At 55.2% G+C, this 21041-nt stretch overlaps 1 long non-coding RNA gene across 1 annotated transcript; it reads left to right on the top strand.

The window, feature by feature from the left end:
- Nucleotides 1–200: 200 nt before the first annotated feature.
- LOC115517827 lies at nt 201–15882 on the top strand. Its single transcript, XR_003970079.2, has 4 exons — nt 201–505; nt 12459–12739; nt 13588–13686; nt 15729–15882. It is a non-coding gene; the product is annotated as an uncharacterized LOC115517827 (long non-coding RNA).
- The last annotated feature ends 5159 nt before the right edge of the window (nt 15883–21041 follow it).

Raw genomic sequence — 21041 nt, 5'->3', positions numbered from 1 at the left:
AAACGCCCATTTCAACCTTTGCTATCTGGAGCTATTTCAGGAACTGGGAACAACACGAAACGTGATAACAAAATGATGTCCCTGTAGCTCCTGGAAAGCAAATTAACAAGGGTTTTTTTTAGGAACCGTGTGACAACCAAATATATGTTGCTTATAAATCCCAGCGCCCCATTCTATTTCATTAGAGCTGGAAGAATGGATTCACAAGTGGAGGAGACCAGCTCCTTCCGCAGAGCGTACCAGCCTCGGCGTGTGATTTGGTTGTTTACGAGGTGTTCACGTTTTGAAAATACCGCACTAACTTAAAAACAAAACCTGACTCTCTCCCCTGCCGCTGTGCCAAAGCGAGGCACTGAACCTGACAGCCGTCTTGGCTTCCTTCCCTTGCACTTGACTCTGAGGGAAACCTGCCCCTGGAAATACTTGTCCGTAATTTATCTTTACGAAGGCCTTTGTCTGTCGGTGCTGTCGGAAGAGACCCGTTTCTGTCACTTGGGTTTTGTAGGTGAGTCTGTCAGATGGGCCCAGACGGTTCCCGCCTCTTGGCTTACGTGACGTCAGCATCTGGGTTTGCCGCAGGCCTGGGGGGTGGGGGGGTAAGCACTGTCCGCGGCCATCAGCCAGGACAAGCTCTAGGTGTGGTGTGTGGACACGATGCCACCCTGGACGCTAAGTGACCCAGAGGAAGACACGGGAACACCTGAGTCAGTTGGGCAGAGTGACTGATGCATGTTCTAACTTTGAGATGCGGGTTACTTTTTTCTTAATTTGTTTTAAGTTTATTTCTTTTTGAGAGCAGGGGAGGGGCAGAGACAGAGGGAGACACAGAATCCGAAACCGGCTCCAGGCTCTGAGCTGTCAGCACAGAGCCCGACGCGGGGCTCGAACTCATGAACCGTGAGATCATGACCTGAGCCGAAGTCGGACGTTAACCGACTGAGCCACCCAGGCGTCCCTGTGGGTTACTTTTAGTAAGAGCCTTTCACTTGACCTTCCTGCCGGACACCTGTTTGCTGATGCTTCGGTCACCGTCTTGAATCTATCTTTAGAACTCCCCCCCTGCCTTTTGGTTCCGGTGTTAGTCACAGGATCTGTTCTCATGCTATTGTCCCGAGGACAGAAGAGATCGGGATCTTTCCCGTCCCCAGGTGTGAACGCACGTCAGGCTTGGATGTCGTGTCGCATGTGTATGTGCGCTCCCATGTGTTAGGGAAAAGGGCCTTTTACGCGGTAGGACGGAAAGGGAGAGAGGTGCAGTGTGAATATCAAACCAGCATCCGGATAAATTGCACTGGGCGGGGGGGGTTGTCTGCGGTCACCCCCGAGACAGGTCACTAAGCCCGAGAAGCTTCCCCCTTAATGACGGGACTTGCATGTGCGTCCTGTGCAGCCCTCGATTTCACGTCCAGTGTTGACGGTGGGTGCGGCTTTGAGTTTGAGTTTGAGTCAGACCTGGGCTTGAGGCCTGGCTCTGCCATTTATTAGTTTGTCCCAAGGCAGTCAGTCGGTGGATCTTGGGACCTTCGCTTCCTAGCGTGCAGAAAGGGGATTAAGCATATTTGCTTCAGGAATAAGCAGGGCCCTGGTCCCCGGGTCCTGGCTCTGACTGTGGCCGCTCACCCTGGGGTGGGGGCGGCCTCCGGGCCTGGCTCCAGGCTCCTGCACGCAGCCTTTCCCCCCACGAGTTCCTACAACCCGGCTAATCACTTACTTGTGGTTCTGCTCTCAGTGTATCCGGGACAAGGGCGGAGTCGGTCCCTGGCGGGGAGCGGTGACCTCAGCCTGAGCACGGAGGGCAGCCCCGTCACATCAGGAGTGAGGTGCTTAGTTTGCCGACGACCGGGTTGCTAGGTGAGAGCGAGTGTCTGCTAAATAGATTTGTCACATGTTGACTGTTCCATTAGTGACATCAGATGTTTCCTCTGAGCTTCTGGAACACAAGAGGGTGGGAAGTGCGCGATGGCCGAAGCAGGCCGGGAGAACAGCGGCTGTAAATGCGGCTCATGGCCGGGCCCAGGGCTCCAGCAGTGGTCCTCGCGTGGATTCGTCCCGATGGCACTTGGCGCTTTCTTGTCAGCTTCCATTATTTCCCTTTGGATGGGCACTGCGGGAGGGGGGGGGGGCAGGTTCCCAAAGTCTGAGGGTCATTTTCACCATGATTCTTTTTTGTTTAAAGTTTATTTTGAGAGAGAGAGAGAGAGTATGTGTGCACCCGAGAGAGAGGGGGGGGGGGAGGGGCGGGACGGGGGGGAAGGGCAGAAAGAGGGGGGGGGGGAGAGAGAGAGAATCCCAAGCAGGCCCCGCACTGTCTGCTTGGAGCCACCAACTGTGACATCATGGCCCGAGCAGAAATCAAAATTCAGACGCTTAACTGACTGAGCCACCCAAGCGCCCCCGCAATGATTCTTGGTTTGATTTGTTTGGTTTTTCCCAGGCTACATTCATCATTTGCCTACTTGGCAAACTGGGTGCTGAAGCTGGGAACGAAGATGTCTTCCTGAAAGTCTCCCCTCCCCCCCCAAGCCCCTAAGCCTGGTGACAGCCTCCTCACTTAGCCTCCCCACCCCCCCAACTCCCCCCCATCCCCTCCCCCCCCCCCCGCCTCCCACCTGGACCCCTGCCAGAGCCCCCACTGGTCTCAGCCTGCAGCCCCCTCCTAGCCAGTCAGGCTCCACCTTCCAGCCAGCAGGATTTTTCCGGAATTACGGCCATTTCTCCCCAGCGTGTGGTGGTTCTGCAAGCCTCTTGTCCTTGGGGGGATTCAGGAAGCCCTCCGTGCACGCTCTGTCCACCAGCCCCAAACCCACATGACTCTTCTCTGCCTGGGCCATCTGTCCTCCCTCTGCGTCCTGTTTCCAGCTCTGCCTCCTCTCCTGGCCAGCCCAGGGGGCCTTCCTCCAGGCCACCTGGCCCTCGGTCTCCCCAGCATCAGGCTGTCACCCTCCCGCAGGCCAGGGAGGCAGAGGAGGGTCTGCTGCAGGCACCCTGGCCAACTTGTCTTCAGGCCCAGCACCTGGTTCTGCTCAGTGACCAGGCACCCACAAGGTGTCCACTGTGTCATTGAACAGGTGCTGCCCTCAGGGCATTTCAGGACCCTTCGTGAGGCAACAGGGCCATCGTCCAATTTTATTGCCTGTTTCTCATTTGGGAGGGTGATGTGTTTTTTTAATATGTTTTTAATGTTTATTTTTTTTTGAAAGCGAGAGAGAGAGAGAGCGTGAGCAGGGCAGGGGCAGAGAGAGAGAGGGAGACGCAGAATCTGAAACAGGCTCCAGGCTCTGACCTGTCAGCACAGAGCCCGACGCGGGGGCTGAACCCATGAACCACGAGACCGGGACCTGAGCGGAAGTTGGACGCTTAGCCGAATGAGCCACCCAGGCGCCCTAGACAATGTATTTTTACATTCTTCTCACATATCTTCTGTTTTATCCCAGCCTGAACTATATTGTATCTCCTGTGCTTTTAAGTTGCAAATAGAATTTCCATACGTTGGCGCCTGGAAGTGTTCAGAGCGGTCTGTCTCATGCTCACTCCCGCCTTGGCTGGTGCCCCATATAGAAGCAGAGCCTGGGGGACTGCGGTGTCCCCTGTAGGGAGCCACAGGCTTCGCCTGACTGCCACTTGTCCAAAAAAAATTTTTTTTTCATTTTCAAGTTTAACCCCCTTGATTTTCCTTCCATAAAAACGCTGCCTGGAAGCTCCAGCTGGACCCCAACGTTCTCTTTCCAGGTCCTTGGGTGGATCTTCAGAGACTGAGTTCCTGAGCACAGCCTCCTTCCAGGGCTCAGGCGAGGAAGCTATAGCTTGGACGGGACTTTGAAGGTGGACGGGCAGACGGCCCAGGTGGCCGTGTAGGCCCTGGCCCAAGTGTAGCACGCCCCACTGACCACCGCTGGTGGCAGCTTCCTGGGTGGGGGTGGGACCAGGCATGCTCCACAGAACTGCGGTGGCAGGGGCCAGTGGGGCCTCGCTGGCCTCGTCCCTCGTGACCATTCCCCCATCCCCCACTGCCCCCAGCCTCTCCCCCCACCCCCCTACCCCGAGCTGCTTTACCTAGAGCACCCCTAAGGGGTCAGGTGCTGGAACCTGCTGGGGGTCTCACCACTCACACGGTGGCCTGATTCCCATTCTGGCTGGAACAGAACGGCGAGGTGGACTGGCACCGCCTTCCGTCCCAGGCCTTAGGCCCTGCTGGCCTGCGGTGGTTCGGAAAAGACATCTTAAAATGGGGGCGCCGAGAGCTCTTCCAGCTGGAGAGACCAGAGGACTTCTGTCCTCTGACGTTGTCCCCGCGGAACAGAAAGTAGCCCTGACGGCCAGGAGGAGTAGGCCTGGTCCTTACAGCTCGGGGGCCTCCCGTGGAATATAAACACAGGGAATATCAGCGTCAGACAGGCCGCTAACGGATCATCAAGACGAAGACAAGACCCCTGGGTCATCACTGAACACGGACGACCGCATGAACGTCGTTCAGGCCACAGAAGGACCAAACCTCCCCGGCCCGGCTGCAGGAGCGCCGGCTGCTTCACCAGCCCCGGCTCCGGACAGGACCAGGCTCCCTCCCCTGTGGGTGAGGGTCACCCAGAACCCCCCTTCCTGCCAGCGGCCGGTCCGGAGCAGACCCCCGCCTCCTCAGGCCCCCCACACCCCGCAGGCCCTTTGGGTGCCTGGTCACTGGGCAGAACCAGGTGCTGGGGTCCTCTAGGCCCCAGGCGATCGCCCCTCCAGCCTTGGTGGGGAGAACGCAAGAACGCAGAGAACGTGTAACAGGTTCCTGTGGCGGACTTCGTTACTTTTGACACGGCCAAGTGTTAAGAAAGATGGACTTCTTCCCCGAGGTCGGCAGGGGCCCCGTTTAATCTTGGAGGACAGGGACGCACATTCTTCTCTTCAGCAGGTGCTGTGAGTGGCGAGCAGAGAATGAGCCAGGGGATACCTGGCCGGGGCTTCTCTGCACACGAGCCCCACGCCTCCCTCCCCTACGGGTACATTACGCCGCTTGCAAACTGCTTCTCTCACCAAGCCTGAGGGGCCTGCTAAGAATCAGCATCATCATCAAATGCCAGCACCTCATCTGGGAACCGGGGGACGCGGCTGGTCCTTCATTGTGGGTGGAGCTTCCCAAGGTCACACCGCCGTTGAAGGGCACGGACCTGGCAAATGTAACTTCCCACGGGCTCTTTCCAGCACGGGGCGCTGTCTGCTAGGGAAGCCCTTTTCACGTGGAAACAGCAGGTCACTGTCGCCACGGGACAGTCCAGGAACTGACGCTGAAGATGATAATCCAGAGATCCTGGCTGTCACTCTCCGTGGATGAGGTGTGGGAGGCACACGAGGGAGCCTGCAGGGGGTAACGGAACAAGGACAGAATCGGGGCAGAAGAACCAGCTCTCTCCCGGCCCCCCTGCTTTCTTGCTGTGCGCCTGTGTGGAAGTTACTTAGCTTCTCTGAGCTTTGTTTCCTCTTCTGCAAGGCGGGGATAATAGCCTGTGCCCGCCCACCTCAGAGAGTCATGGAGAGAAAAGGAAGATAATGGCTGTAAAAGTGCTAAATCACTATCAGCTTTTTGCTACAACTGTTTTGCTACACATTTTTGCTACCACTTTGAAGTATCCGCGCCTGCCCCTCAAGGAGTTCACAAACTGTTTCTTGTAAAGACCAGGCCTATGCAGCAATGAAAGAGACAGCAGAGGCTCAGTGCTAGAGAAGCAGCATGGCAACCTGGGGCGGCTTCCTGGAGGAGGAGGAGTTTGAGCTGTGCCTTAAAGAATGAGCGGAAACTGCATGGAAGGCAGGGGAATGGTGAGGGCTAATTGCAGAAAGATGGCTCGGGGCCATATCACGAAGGATACTGGATGCCAGGCTAAAGAACTTGGACCTATTCCACAGGCACTAGGGAGCCATTGAATGTTTTTGAGGAGGGACAAGATTGGTGTCCTTAGAGATGTGAGTCTGGGGGCTGGTTTGGAGGATGATGGAGATGGGAAGGAGCGGGAGGGAAGCACAGCAGTGGAGAGCTGAGGCGGTGAACTCAGGGTGTGCAGGGGGGAGGGTGGGGGGTGGCGGGCGTGGCTTCGGCACACCTGGGCGGGAGGGGCTCGGGAGGCAGGAGCGATTCTCAGTTGCCCAGCAGGGGGCGTTTGTGCGAAAGGGGTTTGAGCCTTGAAAGCAGAGTCAAGTAAACGGGGCAAAATGGAGTTAACTCAAGTGCGTCCGATCCTTGAACCACGCAGGTTTGACCTGCACGGGTCTACGTATTCATCGGTGGCTTTTTCTCCATCAGTACAGTACCGTAAACATTATTTTCTCTTGCCTGTGATACAGTTTCTTCTCTCTAGCTCACTTTGCTGTGAGAACACGGTATATAACCAATACGTATCGAATGTGTGTTGATCAGCTTGTTTGCACTACCAGTCAGACTTCTGATCAGCAGGAGTTACGCTTTGGGAGAGCCAGAAGTTACAGGCGAAGTTTCGACTGCGTGGCGGGAGGGCGGTTGTCCGCACGCCCGACCCCTCACCGTTCAGTGTCAGCCGCGCTTTCCAGGAGCCGTTCAGCGAGGCCCCGCTCCTCGTGACTGTGAAATAACGCCGCTTCCGGGTCACGGCGCTGGGTCGCGAACAGTGAGAAGGTCACCGGCTCCTGAATCGGGGACTCGTGGAAAAGGAAATCAGAGCTTTCCGACTGAGAAGGAAAAGAAATGTGTCGGAAAACTGACTTCTAGGCAAACTCTTGTTGGTACGAAGGTGTCCCCGACAGAAACCTCTCTCCAGGGAGCCGACGTCCCTGCCTTTCCACGGAGTCCCCCTGTGTTGGAGGGGCGTTGGCAGTTTGATCAGCAGGCCCTGGGGCCCAACCGTGAACAAGACGGGCAAGTCCTCGCTTAGCAGAGGTCATTCTAACTATTTATTTATTTATTTATTTATTTAAAAAAAATTTTTTTTAACGTTTATTTATTTTTGGGACAGAGAGAGACAGAGCATGAACGGGGGAGGGGCAGAGAGAGAGGGAGACACAGAATTGGAAACAGGCTCCAGGCTCTGAGCCATCAGCCCAGAGCCCGACGCGGGGCTCGAACTCACGGACCGCGAGATCGTGACCTGGCTGAAGTCGGACGCTTAACCGACTGCGCCACCCAGGCGCCCCTAACGTTTATTTATTTTTGAGACAGAGACAGAGCATGAGCAGAGGAGGGTCAGAGAGATGGAGACACAGAATCTGAAACAGGCTCCAGGCTCTGAGCTGTCAGCACAGAGCCCGACGCGGGGCTCGAACTCACGGACCACAAGATCATGAGCTGAAGTTGGATGCTAAACCGACTGAGCCACCCAGGCGCCCCAGCAGAGGTCATCCTAAAGGGGAGAGAAAGGAACAACGCCAAGGACGGGGAGAAATGCAGTGACGGGCCGGAGGGCAGGCACTGAAGGTCATGAAGGAGGTGCCATGAGGGCCAGAGCTGAGTGCGGCTGGGCAGGGGTGGGCGGGGCCAGTGGGCCAGAGAGGCCAGCCCTCAGGGTTGTGTCTGGACCCATGCTCAGGATCAGGGGGGCCCGTGAGCTGCTTGGGGCTTTGGAGGGCTGGCTGCGGGACACAGGTGATTTCCTCGGGGGTCTGGAAAGAGCTGATGCTCGCGCTACGTGGGCCCCTCCCCCACGTTGGCCCAGTTGAGACCAGAGCGGAGAGACTGTGAGGCTGAGTTACTGAGGCGGAGTCCCCTTGCAAGAAGGACCATGAGCTTGCAAGGCCAGGGTGTGGGGGCTGCCCACTTTCTCGATTTCCCTGGTCCCGACCGTTCAGTTCTTCCTTCCATTCCACTGTCCTTCCTCTCTGTGCTACCGTTAGCCTGAGCTGTCTAGACATGCCCTCTGATGCCCGCAGCGCACAGCATCCTCACCTATAAAAAGGTCACTGTGGTTTCAGTAAGGGGCACAGAGAGAAGTGTCACCTGGATGATGGAAGGGGGTGGTCTGGAGAGAGAGAGGAGATGCTTAGAAATAGCGCAGACAGGACTTGGCGAGGGGATGAGTGAGGAAGGGGGAGAGAGGCATCAAGGAGGATGCCCAGGTTTCTGGAAGGTTCTTTCAAGGCAGGGGCTCTGCGGGGGAGCAGGGCTCAGCAGAATGAGGACCTTCGGTTTTAGAGACGTTGAACTGTCATGCTGGCAGTTGAGGATTAGGCTGGGCAGTGACACAGAACTGAGGGCCACCAGCGTGGAGATGGGAGGGGTGCCCCAGCAGGTGGCCTGTGGACAGAGGGCAGCTGTCCTAGGTCAGCCCACAGGAACAGGCAGGGCACGGCATTTCAGGAAAGCCAGGGATGAGCACTGCACAAGGTCATGGTGCTGAGACCTGGAGGAGGGGGAGGGGGGACACTGGGACTTCACAACTTGGGAGTGCAAGGTCACAGCTCGGCAGGGAGACCCATGAGTGGGCCAGCCACGTAGACAAGTCTTTCAAGTAGGGAGATGCGGGAGAGAAGAGAGGGCGGGAACTTCCGCGGAGTCGTTCGCCCAACTAAAGGTTATTACTTTTTATGGCTTTGTTCATTCATGCACGCATTCGTTCACTCTGCCAATATTTACTGGGTGCTCACTGTGTGCCCAGCTGTTCTAGGTGCTGGGGACACTTCGCAGAAAAAGATGGGCCAGTCCCTGCCATCACGGACCATAAAATCCAGCGGGTGCTTGAGTTTTGTTGAGGTTGCAATTTGTACCATAAACACTCAATTCAATGATTTTTAGCAAACGTACGGAGTTGGGCAACCACCACAATCCAATTTTAGAACGTCTCCGTCCCCCGCAAGACCCCCCATGCCTGTTTACAGGAAGTCCCCATTCCTACTCCCAGCCCCTGACAACCGCTACCCTGCTTTCTGTTTCTATAGATTGGTCTTTCTCGGGCATTTCGTGTAAATGGAATCCTACAGCATGTGATGTTGTATGTTTAGCTTCCTGTCCTTAGCATGATGTGTTTGAGGTGACAGGATACCCCAGCATTTCCCCCCTTTTGACTGCTGGGGTAGGGGTGGGTAGGGGTGGGTAGCTGATGGCCCTGGAGTTGTTTTTACTTCGTAACCACTGTAACGGTTCGTAGCCATTGTGAGTAACACCACTCACCGGCTCTGCATATCTGTGCACCGTCTTTATGTGGACAAAGGTTTTCGTTTCCCCTGGGTAGATATCTAGGAGTAGAGTGGCTGAATCACAGATAAATAAACTTTTTCGGAAGCTGCCAAACTGTTTTCCAAAGCATAGCGCGCCATTTAACGTCCCCGCCAGCGGTGCCTGTGGATTTATTTTTCTCCACGGCCGCGCCAATACCGACTGTCTTTTACAAACCTTTTGTAATGTTTATTGATTTTTGAGACAGAGAGAGGTAGAGCGTGAGCGGGGGAGGGGCAGAGAGAGAGGGAGACACAGAATCCGAAGCAGGCTCCAGGCTCTGAGCCATCAGCACAGATCCCGATGCGGGGCTCGAACTCACAAACCGCGAGATCGTGACCTGAGCCGAAGTCGGACGCTTAACAGACTGAGCCACCCAGGCGCCCCTTGACAGTCCTTTTACATCTGGCCATCTTTGTGGCTGGGAAGTGATGGGTCTCTGTGCCTTTGATTTGCGTTTCCCTGATGGCTAAGGATGTTGACCTCCTTTTCATGTGCTTATGGAACCTTTGTATGTCTTCTTGAGAGAACCTGCAGTAAAGAGCTGCATTTTTCAGTTCTGGTAGGAGATGGTGACTTGTCTCTAATTCCGCGGTGGAAGGTTTCACTGACTCTTCCATGAAGGCTTTACTGATAGCTCTTGTCTACACTGGTCTCCCCTTTCTCTTAGAATTTAAAGCATAAGTCAGATCGTATCTGAGGCCTCATGCCCTCCAAAGGAACTTCCCCTGGATCTTAGAATAAACTCACGCTCCTCACCCCTCTGGCCTCATCTCCCACCGCCCTCCCATTTCTGCCCCTGCTCGTTTCGCAGCAGCCTCTGAGTGTGCCACACTCTTCCCTGCCCCAGGGCCTTGGCACTGGCGGGCCTCTCTACCTGGAGTTCTCTTCCCCTCACTCTTTGCAGGACTGGCTCCACGGTCTCTTTTCACCTTCTGTTTGCCTCAAAGCACTGATCACCGGCTAGGACGATCAGTCCTTAGTCAGGTGTTCGCTTGCTTTTTTCTTTTCTCCCCCTTGCAAAGCCTTTGCGAGGGCCACTCCGGCATCCCGCCCGGCCCCGGCCCGGCGGCAGCAGGCATGGGATACGGGTCAGCTGGATGACTGACCGAAGGGGACGCAGGTGTCTGCTCCTTTGTGACTGTCCTCACCCTCCAGCCGTGTGGCTCCCACTGCCCGGGCCTTTGCCATCCATCCCCAGGCGGAGACGAGGCACAGCTCGAGATCAGGGTGACATTCCATCCTCTGTGTCCTCGACGGTCACTTGGTGAAGCGTTTTGGGACCGTGTTAGAGCAGCAGGTGCTGGGGGCACCGACAAACCAGAGCAAGACCAGACGGGGTCCAAGGAATGGTTTAAAAGTTGAGGAAAGGTCCTCCCAAGAAAAGATTTAAGGGCAACGTGAAGGATTCGAAGGGCCGTAAGGTGAAGAAGAGTCCTATGTAATGGGCAGAGGGCAGAACGGGGAGCCGCGGGCGGAAGAAATGAGGGGGTAGGTGCTGGTTTGGCATAAGGGGGACCTTTCTGTTAGCACTGTCCAGCTCTGGAGTGGCTCATCTTCTGAGGCAGCGAGCCCCCTGTCCCAGGGAGAGTCGCCCCTGGGTGTGGTGGAGGGGATACACCATGGAGAAGAAGGTTGGGACAGGTGGCTCGCTGGACCTTTCTGCCTCTGAGCCTCTAGGAATCCCCTAAGCCGAAGGGTGCGTGCCGCACCGTGCCAGCGTCCTGAGGTGGCCTAGAATTTTGATCTGGTGCTTCTGAAAAAGGGGAAAGAGCCACTTTGGAGGGGGGGGGGGAGAAGGAGAGCAGCGTGCACGTGGCATCCCCAGAACCGGCCAGCAGGGAGAGGAAGGGCTTCCCTCCAAGGCCCTGAGAGTGACTTTGCTGCTCGCTCGCTGATTTGTGGGGCATCCCTCTCCCCTGTAGCAGGTCTGCCCCACGAGGGCAGGGGCTTGTGTCATTCACCATGGCATCCCCGGTGCCCAGGACAGTGTCCAGCGTCTGGTTGGTGCTCAATAGACCTGAGTTCAAAGCCCAGTTCTGGAAGCCACCTCCCTGGGAGAATCCCCGCCCACATTGCTCTCGGTTCCTTGACCTCTGAGTCTGTTTTCCTTGTTTCCTCAGTGTGGGTGGTGACAGGAGGGTGACAGTCATCCCTGCCGGCCAGGGGGTTGCTCTTCTGTTATTCTTAGTAGGTCTTTGTTGCCGGGCCCCGCCTCCCCCATTCCCACCGTCCCCTGGGCAAGGGAAACTTTAAAAAGTTTCCAGGTCCCGCCCACCGACTCTTGGAGAAGGTCACCCTGGCTAGTGGAGCCAGAATGTGGGCGAAGGTGAAGGCTGAGTCACGGCCACAAAAACTGAGGGGCGTGTCATGGGGATACGATATCCCAGTTCCGGCCAGGAGGATGCTGTGTCTCACGCCCCAAGGCAAGGAAGCCCAAACAGAAAGGCTTTGAGAAAGAAAGGAAACAGGACTGTGAATGGAAAATTTCAACCGACCGCCACCCAGGAATCCCCTTGGCCTGGGGTTGTCTTTGGAGCATCAGTTGTCTTTGGAGCATCAGTTCCCCACCGGCACGGGGCCCCCTGTCACTTGGCCTAGAGTGGCTTCCCCATTTGTAAATACAGGTGAGCCTCCAGGCATCCCCCCACCCCCCAGCCATCCTTGCTCCGCAGTGTTTAGTCCCAGGGCCGCAGCAAACGCTGTGCCCACTGTGCCCACAACCTGGCGTCTTCTTTCGCTCCCACCTCGACCCGCTGAAATCCTGCCCCTTCCTGACGCCCAATTAAAACACCATGTCCTTAGGGCATCCTACTCTTGCTTTCGGCTCAGGTCGATCTCATCTCATAGTTCTGGGTCCGAGCCCCGCGTCGGGCTCTGTGCTGACAGCTCGGAGCCTGGAGCCTGCTTCGGATTTCTGTGTCTCCCTCTCTCTCCGCTCTTCCCCTGCTCATGCTCTGTCTCTGTCTGTCTCTCTCTCCAAAATAAATAAAACACTAAAAATTAAAAAAAAATAAAATAAAAGAACAAGCTAATTTAAAAAGAGACAACATGCCCTTGAGGCTTCAAACCATCTTCTGATGCAGCATCTGCCCCCCTCCTCTGCCTGCAGGTGACATTTCAGGCCTCGGTGACCACGGCCTGGTGGTCAGCTGGGGTTGCACACTTCCCTCATCACAGGCTCAACCTCTCCCACACTGGCTCATCTTCTCTTTCTCCCCAGCTCGAATGTGCTCCGGTGGCCTCGCCCATTTTCATGTAACTCTACACGTACTTACCCACATGTCTCGTCTCGTAGGTGCTTTTTCTGCCCCTCCGTCTCCAGGGTCCAAAATGACTGCCCACTGAAAAAATACATTAGCGCCCCTTGGTATTGAGCCAGACGAGCTGACAACTCGGGTCCACGCAAAATCCTGCACCTGGACGCCCATAGGACCTTTACTCCCCATCGCCCAAACTTGGAAGCTACCAAGGTGTCCTTCGGGGGCCGAATGGATACACTGTTGTTGCACGGAACGGAATTTTATCAGAAATAACAAGACGCGAGCTGCCGGGTCACAAAAAAGGCGTAGAGGCAACGTAAGCGCATAAAAAAATCTATTCATCGAGGCGCTTGGGTGGCTCAGTCTGTTGAGCGTGTCTGACTCTTGATTTCCGCTCAGGTCATGATTTCACGGTTCATGAGATCATGAGAGCAAGCCCCACATCTGGCTCTGCACTGACAGCTCAGAGCCTGCTTGGGATTCTCTCTCTTCCTTCCTTCCTTCCTTCCTTCCTTCCTTCCTTCCTTCCTTCCTGTCTTTCTTTCTTCTTCCCTTCCTTCCTTTCTTCCTCTATTTCTTTCTTTCTTCCTCTCTTCCTTCCTTCCTTCCTTCCTTCCCTCTTTCCTTCCTTCCTTCCTCTCTTTCTCTTTCTTTCTTTCTCTCTCTCTCTCTCTCTCTGCCTTTCCCCTGCTCTCTCTCTGTCTCTCTCTCAAAAGTAAACAAATCAACTTAAAAAAAAGTCTATTCAGGGGCGCCTGGGTGGCTCAGTCGGTTGAGCATAGGACTCCTGATTTTGGCTCAGGTCAGCATCTCCCGGCTCATGGGTTCAAGCCCCACGCTGGGTGTTAGGCTTTGCGCTGATAGTGGGGAACCTGCTGGGGATTCTCTCTGCCCCTCCCCCGCTCTCTCTTAAAATAAATAAACTTTAAAAAAAAGGCTATTCATTAAGAAAAAAAGAGGGGCAGCTGGGTGGCTCAGTCAGTTAAGTGTCGACTCCGGCTGAGGTCATGATCTCACAGTTCAAGCTTTCGAGTCCCACGTTGGGCTCTGTGCTGACAGCTCGGAGCCTGGAGCCTGCTTCCGATTCTATGTCTCCCTCGCTCTCTGCCCCTCCCCCATTCATGCCCTGTCTCTGTCTCTGTCTCTGTCTCTCTCTCGCTCCAGGGCCGTTGGCTGAATTTCCTACCATGCCCAGTGGGTGCAGTGAGAGGTTTCCACATCTGCACTGAGAGGGTTTGGGCAGCAAACAGTTCCTGAGCCCAGGTTAGGGGGCTGCGGGCTGCGGGGCACTGAGAGGCCTGGGTTGGGCCTAATGTGGGCAGGGCTCTCACACTCCCAAAGGCTGGGCAGAAATGGCGGGTCCAGGTCCCAGCATCACCCCCTCCCTTCCTTCAGCTAGGTTTGTCACTTCTCTGAACCTCGCTCTTCTCATCTGTAAATGGGGAGCACAATTCCTGCCCCACAGTTGGGAGGGTTAGATCCGTGCATGTCTGGGCTGCTCCCTCCCATTAGGCATGGGCGTGACCCCTGCCCCTCAGGGCCCTTCTATCTGGTTGGGAAGGGAAGGCCCACGGACTTTAAAAAAAAAATGTCACACCCGCAGTGTGACAAATGAAGATAGCAGGAGAGTTGCTGGAGACGACTTCTGTGTTCTCAGTGGTTTCCAAAGGGGGACAGGGCCATGTGAGAGGTCTTCTGGAAGTGTCCAGAGGAGGGCCTCCGAGGAAGCGTGTGCTTGTCTGGGAAGGGACGTTAGCCGTCAGCCGGTGAGGAATAGCCAGCAAGAGCCAAAACAAGGAAGTGGGAGAGAGTACCACAGAGCGAGTGTCCAGAAGCAGCCTCCGACATCTGACAGGCTCCGAGGCCAGTGCTCAGGGAGGCCCCCAGACCAGGAACACTGGCCAGTGACACGACCCCTGCTCTTCCTGAGCCGTCTGTGCTGGGAGACCCAGCAGAGTCTGGGGATGTGAAGGGCGTGGTTTGGGAGCCAGACAAGAGCTGCATGACCTTGGACAAGTCACTTTACCCCTCGAACCTCAATTTCCCCAAACGCAAAGTGGGGGTGGTTGTGAGTTGCAACATATACAGCACCGCCACGGGGCCTGTCACCACGGAAGGGGGTCATTTGGGTGGCAGCCATGATTATTATTGGGGGCTGGGAGAAGCCAGGGCCGGTTGAACCCCTTGGGCCCTCCCCGGGTTGCCCAGCCTGAGATGCATCCCCGCAGGTGCCCGGTGAAGGCTGACGGACCCACGACCGCACGAATGGGGGAGCGGTGGCTCTGTCCCCAGGCCCGGCCCCGGGGAGGGCCTGTCTCTGGGTACCCTGTGGACCCATAGCAGGAAGGCCGTGACCCGTAATTAACCAAGGCCCGGCTGGGCGGGCGGCCAGGCTCTCCCTGGTGCCCACGTGATACTCCGTCAGCCTCCGTGAGCACACATGCCGCAATCTGAAACCCAGCCACAGGCTGGAACCAGTTGCACAGAGAACCGAGTTGTCACAACAGGAAGGGCGTGTTTGGAGGCTGCCAGAGGGACAGTGGAGGGGGCCTGGGCCCTGTTCTCCCACACCCCAGGCCACCCAAGAGCTGCGAGGCCGCAGGTGCCTAGAACACGGCTACCGGGAGCGTGTCCTTGGCAGGGTGCTGGATTCAGCCCTGGCCAGCCATCCCTGACCTCGGCCTTCAATTGTGAGGACTGTTCGCGCTTGAGGAATCCGCGTGCCCTGCACCTCAGGCCAACAGCTCCACTCCCGCTGTCCTCACGACCTGCCCCTGCAACATGTCCTCCCGAGGCCTGCTTATCATCTTGGAGGATCTGCTCAAATTCTGCCCTTCGCAGGAGCCTCCAGGGCCCCCAGGGCTTGCTTGGGCCCCTTGGGAGCCTTGTCCACAGCCCCCCACCCGGCAGGAGGCGCTCAGATGTAGATAACGTGTGTTCTTCATTCATGCCTTCCTTGGTCCCCGGTATTATGTGTCTGCTGTGTTAGAGGGAGAGGTGGCGTCAGTGTGGGTAAAGAACGTTGGAGAAGGAGCCAGGAGCCCCAAGTTTGGGAAGGATCCGTGGCCCTGGGCCTTCCCTGGGCCTCTGCTTCCTCACCTTACAAGGAGTGTAGGACTCACCTGGCTGCCCTGTGGGGTCTTGGGGCTTTGATGTTCTATGGTCCCAGATGCTGTCCCCAGTCTCCCCCCCCCCACCACCCCCTGCCAATCTCTCCCACCTGCCCCACTGCCAGCCCAGTAGTGCTAATGTGAAACCATCGCCCCCTATGCCTGTTAACCTGCTGATCGCTTATCCTGATCTAGTGTCTGTCATTCACGCACCTGGAGAAGAAAAGGAATATTCTGAGCCTCTGCCACAAGGCGTTCACGTTCGAAACCATTTGACCTTACCCTGGCAGCCTCTGGCTTGGATGTATCATCTGCTGCCCAAACCCAGAGAGAAGAGAAAGTTGCAGGCATGCGCGGTCCACCCGCCAGGGCGGGGGGGGGGGGGGGTTGCTTGAACCTCATATGGAGGGTCTTGGCCCTTCCCCACCTCCCACCTCCCCTGGGGCCGTTTGGATCGGAAGGTGGGTTCTGATGGGTTGTTCTCAGACTTGGTTGGAGGCTCCCACAGAGGGAGGAGGGGCGGGGGGGGGGGGAAGGAGGGGAAGGGGGGCAGGAGCAGAGGGCCGTGGGGGTGAGAATGCAGGCAGTAGGGTGGGGCAGTCTGTGAGAGCCGGTGCCGCATTCCTCATTCCTCCGCAGGTAACAACCCGACAGCAAGGCCACCTCTCTGGGAACAACATCTACCCGACAGGAAATGCAGGAGTGGGAGAAGGAGCCAGCACGTCCATTCGGGCCCGGCCAGGCACCCCGCCTGCTCCCTCTCCCTTTCACAGACCAGCAGCGGATCTGGCCAGCAGGTGCATCATGGTATGGGCCAATACCGGCATCAGTCAAGCAGGTGCCCGTGGCATTCTGGGCGCCGTGTGAAGGGTTTTGCTTCTATCCCCGCATTTAATTCCTCAACGGCCATCCCGTTAGGTAGGGGTGAGCCATCGTCCCCCTGTCCACATGAGGACGTTGAGGCTGAGAAGTGAGGTGAGTTGCCCAAAGCTGTATCCCTAAAAGTATGCTAAAAAAAAGAAGTCTCTTAAAACAAAAACAGAGCAAAGCACAATACAAGGAATGAGGAACTTTTGAGCCTGTGACTGAGTCCCAGGCTCTCCTAATTGCTGGGGGGAAAAATTCTTCTTAGCAAAAGATTAAATGGCCTGTGTCACTCAGGCCTCTCCTCCTCCTTTCTTCTGACACGATGAGGTGACTGGGACCCAGTTACATATTATCCTGAGTGGGGTGTCCCTGGAAGCCTGACCTTCACTGCTGTCTCTTGTACTGCTGCCACGGTGGTGACATTATGCTGCTTAAAATCCTGGGCCCAAGACCATTTCACCAGGAAGTGCCCCGCCCACCCCAGTATGTCACAGATGGTGATTGAACACGTCAGCCACAGACACACGGATGCGGGTCCTGCCCGTTCAGCGGGACCTTTGGTAACAGCTGGTCTGGGGACCAAGAGCAGCCCTTGATGGCTCCCCACCGTCTTCTAGTTCTTTGTGTTTTTATCTGTGGCACTCTTTCCGTGAAATTTTACGTCTGGTGAAAAGCGGCGCTCTATGGGTGAGCATTTATTTTGTAACATAAGCATGGTATACAACTTCTTTTGTAAGTGTGAGTTTCTAGCATTCATCTGTTATAAAGCGATTCAGTAAAAGCAGTGTCACTTTTGGGGTGCCTGGGTGGCTCCGTCAAAGCACCCCACTTCAGCTCAGGTCATGATCTCCCGGTTCGGTTCGTGGGTTCAAGCCCTGCGTCGGGCTCTGTGCTGACAGCTCAGAGCCTGGAGCCTGCTTCGGATTCTGTCTCCCTCTCTCTCCGCCCCCTCCTCTGTGCTCTCTCTCTCTCTCTCTCTCTCAAAAATAAACATTAACATAAAAAGAGCAATGTCAGTTTTTTGATGAATGCACATTCTGTGACCGCTGCAGCTTTTTTTTTTTTTTTTTTAATTAGCTTTGGTATCTAATTTCATTTGGCATCAAGGAAATCTGGAATCGCAGAAATAGTTGCATATGGTAACTTTGTAAAACAAGAATTTGTTTTACAACCAGGAGACACCCTTCCATTTGGCTGATCCAGGAGCCTGCCAAGGGAAAGATGACGCTTTGGATTCAGCATGGCATCCCTCCCGGCACCCAGGACCTCTCATCCTGCTGAACTGCAGGATCTTAAAGAGGGAGCTCGGGATGCACTGAGAGAGCTGGGGATGCGCGGCTGTGTTCGTGGCAGGGTACGATGTATCACATTAAGCCTGGGCATTGTTAGGTCTTCCTCCAGTTTCAAAACATTCACTTTATGTATTGATTTCCTTGTCGCCACTTGTTCCGTACTGAAGTACAAATGGCAACGTTGTAACCTTGAACACGCCCCACTGGCTTTTGCACGGAGTAAGAGTCAGAAGAACCCTCTGGGAATATGAGGAGCTTGTGGAAGATGGGGCGATCCCGATGCAGGGTGTCCTGGAGGTGCCCACTTTGGGAAACACCGTCCAGCTGATGCGACCATATCCTGCTGACTTTGGGCGGGAGCAAGCTCCCACCCTGCAGAGTCGGCTTGAACGTGGCACGCTCAGTGAGTGCAGCTACGTCCTTGATGGCACAGTTTTACGTGAGCCGACGTGCGCAGGCCAGAACGGAACAAAACGGAGCAAAGCCAGAAAGGCCGGGATAATTGCCTCCTAATCAATGACACATTTGCAGGGAATCCAGCTCTTGATACAACTTGGCAGGGAAGAGCTTCATTCTGAGGTGTATCCAGAAACGTGCTCCTCTAGCCTCCACTTAACGCTTTGGTGTCTCATAGTTGATGCAGAGTACACGTTCCTGCATCTGGTGTATTGGGTCACAGTTAAAAAATTTAAAACATTAAATATACCCCGAGGCACTCACTCAACCAGTGCTGACTGCCAGGATCCGTCCTAAGAGCAGGTATGATCTCTCATGGGTCCCTGAAGTTTCCCTAAGCATTGGATCCTATGATTTCCCTCATTCTGCATTTTTTAAAAGTTTATTTATTTTGAGGGGGAGAGAGAGAGAGAGAGAGAGAGAGAGAGACAGAACATGAGTGGGGGAGGGGCAGAGAGAGGAAAAGAGAATCCGAAGCAGGCTCCCTGCTGTCAATGAGCTCCTGAACTGCAGAACTGCGGGCCAAGATCGAGAGTGGGGCACTTAACCCACTGAGCCACCCAGGTGCCCCACTCCCACCGCACCCCCTTTTTACATTTGAGAAAACTGAGACCTGGCAGGGGGGCCGGGGGGGGGAGCGAAGTGACTTACCAGCACCCACAGCTATTCCCTGCACGGCTGCCTTCCCCACCTTAATTCTCCTTATTTCTCCTCATGCCTGCAATGCTCTGGCCAAGCAGAACCCTCCTCTCTTCCTGGAGAGCAGGATTTCTTGCCTCTGGGCTTTTGCTCTCATCGTTTCCGTTCACCTTGGCTCAGTTAAATATCACTGCCTTCAATATTGTGGCCCTCCCACTGGACGGGTTCTGGTTCTCTGGGATCGCTGCTATCCCTTGATGGGGAGGTCTCTTCCAGACTCGATGTCTTTGCTGGGTCTTCTCGGGTCCGTCCCTCCCCAGACTGCCAACTCCCCCCACCCCCCACATCCTAAACATTGGACTTATTGTTTTTAAAGTTTATTTATTTATTTTGAGAGTGAGAGAGCAGAGGAGGGGCAGAGAGAGAGGGGGAGAGAGAATCACAAGCAGGCTCCGTGTTGTCAGCACAGAGCCCACTATGGGGCTCGAACCCACGAGCCATGAGATCATGACCTGAGCTGAAACCAAGAGTCGGATGCTTAACAGACTGAGCCACCCAGGCACCCTGACGTTGGAATTATTTATAGAACGGATGTCTGTAACAGCTTTTGATTTTTTTTTTTTCTCGAACAAGGAACATATATCTCTGTATAAGACAATTTACCAGCTATACAACTATATCTGGGTGTTTTTATTTTTTTGCAGAGTGTTTGGATCTCAGTGAAAATGTTTTAACCTGGGCTATGTAAAGTTTATCCAGGCTGCTGAGTGGGGAATGGCTAATAAAGGACTAACTGGGTCGCTCTTGGTTCCCGACCCGGGTAATGGGCACGTTTTGTGGGGAGGAGGGACCACAATGTCAGTTGACAAAGCATGGCTGACGTTAACTGCTCAGATACTGAGTACTCACTCCTACATGCATGCTGTCCACACTCTTTTTTGTCCCACTCACTCCTTACCACAACGTACGATGGGCTCTGTTATCACCCCCGTGTCACACAGATCGGGACAAGGAGGTGCAGGGAGCTGCAGTGACTTGCCCAAGGCCCCTCAGTGGGGAAGGGTCAGAGACAGGATCTAGCTCCAGGCCAGTTTGAATCTGATTGAAGAAGGAGGCTGGATACAATTTTGCGAAATGTTTGTGGGGATCGAAGTTGGGATATTCACATCCCCGGCAAAGGGGAGCGCTCTTTGGAAAAATACCATGCTAAACTGCTGGGACGGAGCGCAAGACTCAAAGGGCTCGGCAACACTAGCTCAAATTGCTAGTGCGAGAAAATGGGGGGAATTTTGGGTTTGTCCTAAGACGGAAAGGAAGAGACAAGAAAGGAGCCAATGTGTGGAGGCTGGAGCGCTGCTTGGGTCAGGTAGCCAGGAAGTGGCTTCTGGGGCTTGGAGGCCAGAAAGGCTCGGGAGGTGCCTTACTGCCAGCCAGTGCCAGGCTCAGTGCCTCCCCGTGGTGTCCTGTCCGCAGGGACCCCCTTCTAGCCTCACAAGTGTGCAGCGTGAAGGGGGATATGTGTGAGCATGTGTGTGCATGGAGAAGGGGATGAGGGCAAGGACCGAGGAGTATGTGGGGAAGAGCAGGAGGCGGGAGACAGAGGTGACCCACCGGAGGTTTCGGGGCAAACCTCTAGTCACAATTAGCAAAAACAATGCAAAAGAACGAACAATTTGGAAAGTGAAAAAACACTCTCTTTGCGGACTCTCCCAGAATTTGTAGAATTTGTTTGTTTGTTTGAGAGAGAGAGAGAGAGAGAGAGTGCAGGGAAGGGGCAGAGAGAGAGAATTCTGAGCAGGCTCTGCGCTGTCAGTGCAGAGCCTGAGGCCAGGCTTGAACCCACGAACTGAGATCATGTCCTGAGCTGAAATCAACCGGCTGATACTCAACTGACCTATAGGCGCCCCTGTTGGTAGTGGAATTATACAGTCTCCACCATTTTGTGTCCTGCTTCCCCTTTTACCATTCTAGTTTAAGCATGTTCCAGCATCGCTGCACGGTCCTCAGGGTTATTCTCCCGTGGAACCAGCACAGATCTGGGTTGGGGCGGACTTGGGTTTCTAATCCTGGCTCCGCCGTTTACCCTCTTTAGTCCAGCCGCCCCCCCCCCCCCCCCCCCGCCGTCTAGCTCCCCAAATTGCCTGGCCTGTCTCCAAACCCTCCCTTGGGCATACTCGGATCATCCTCTCTACCAGGATCCTCGGAAGCAATGGTTGGAAAGTGGTCAGCGAATGTTGGTAATTTTGTACTCATT

This window comes from Lynx canadensis, chromosome B4, assembly GCF_007474595.2.
Source record: "Lynx canadensis isolate LIC74 chromosome B4, mLynCan4.pri.v2, whole genome shotgun sequence".
Taxonomy (NCBI): Eukaryota; Metazoa; Chordata; class Mammalia; order Carnivora; family Felidae; genus Lynx; species Lynx canadensis.
The sequence above is the reverse complement of the archived record's forward strand: the minus strand, read 5'-3'. Positions and strand labels throughout refer to the sequence as shown.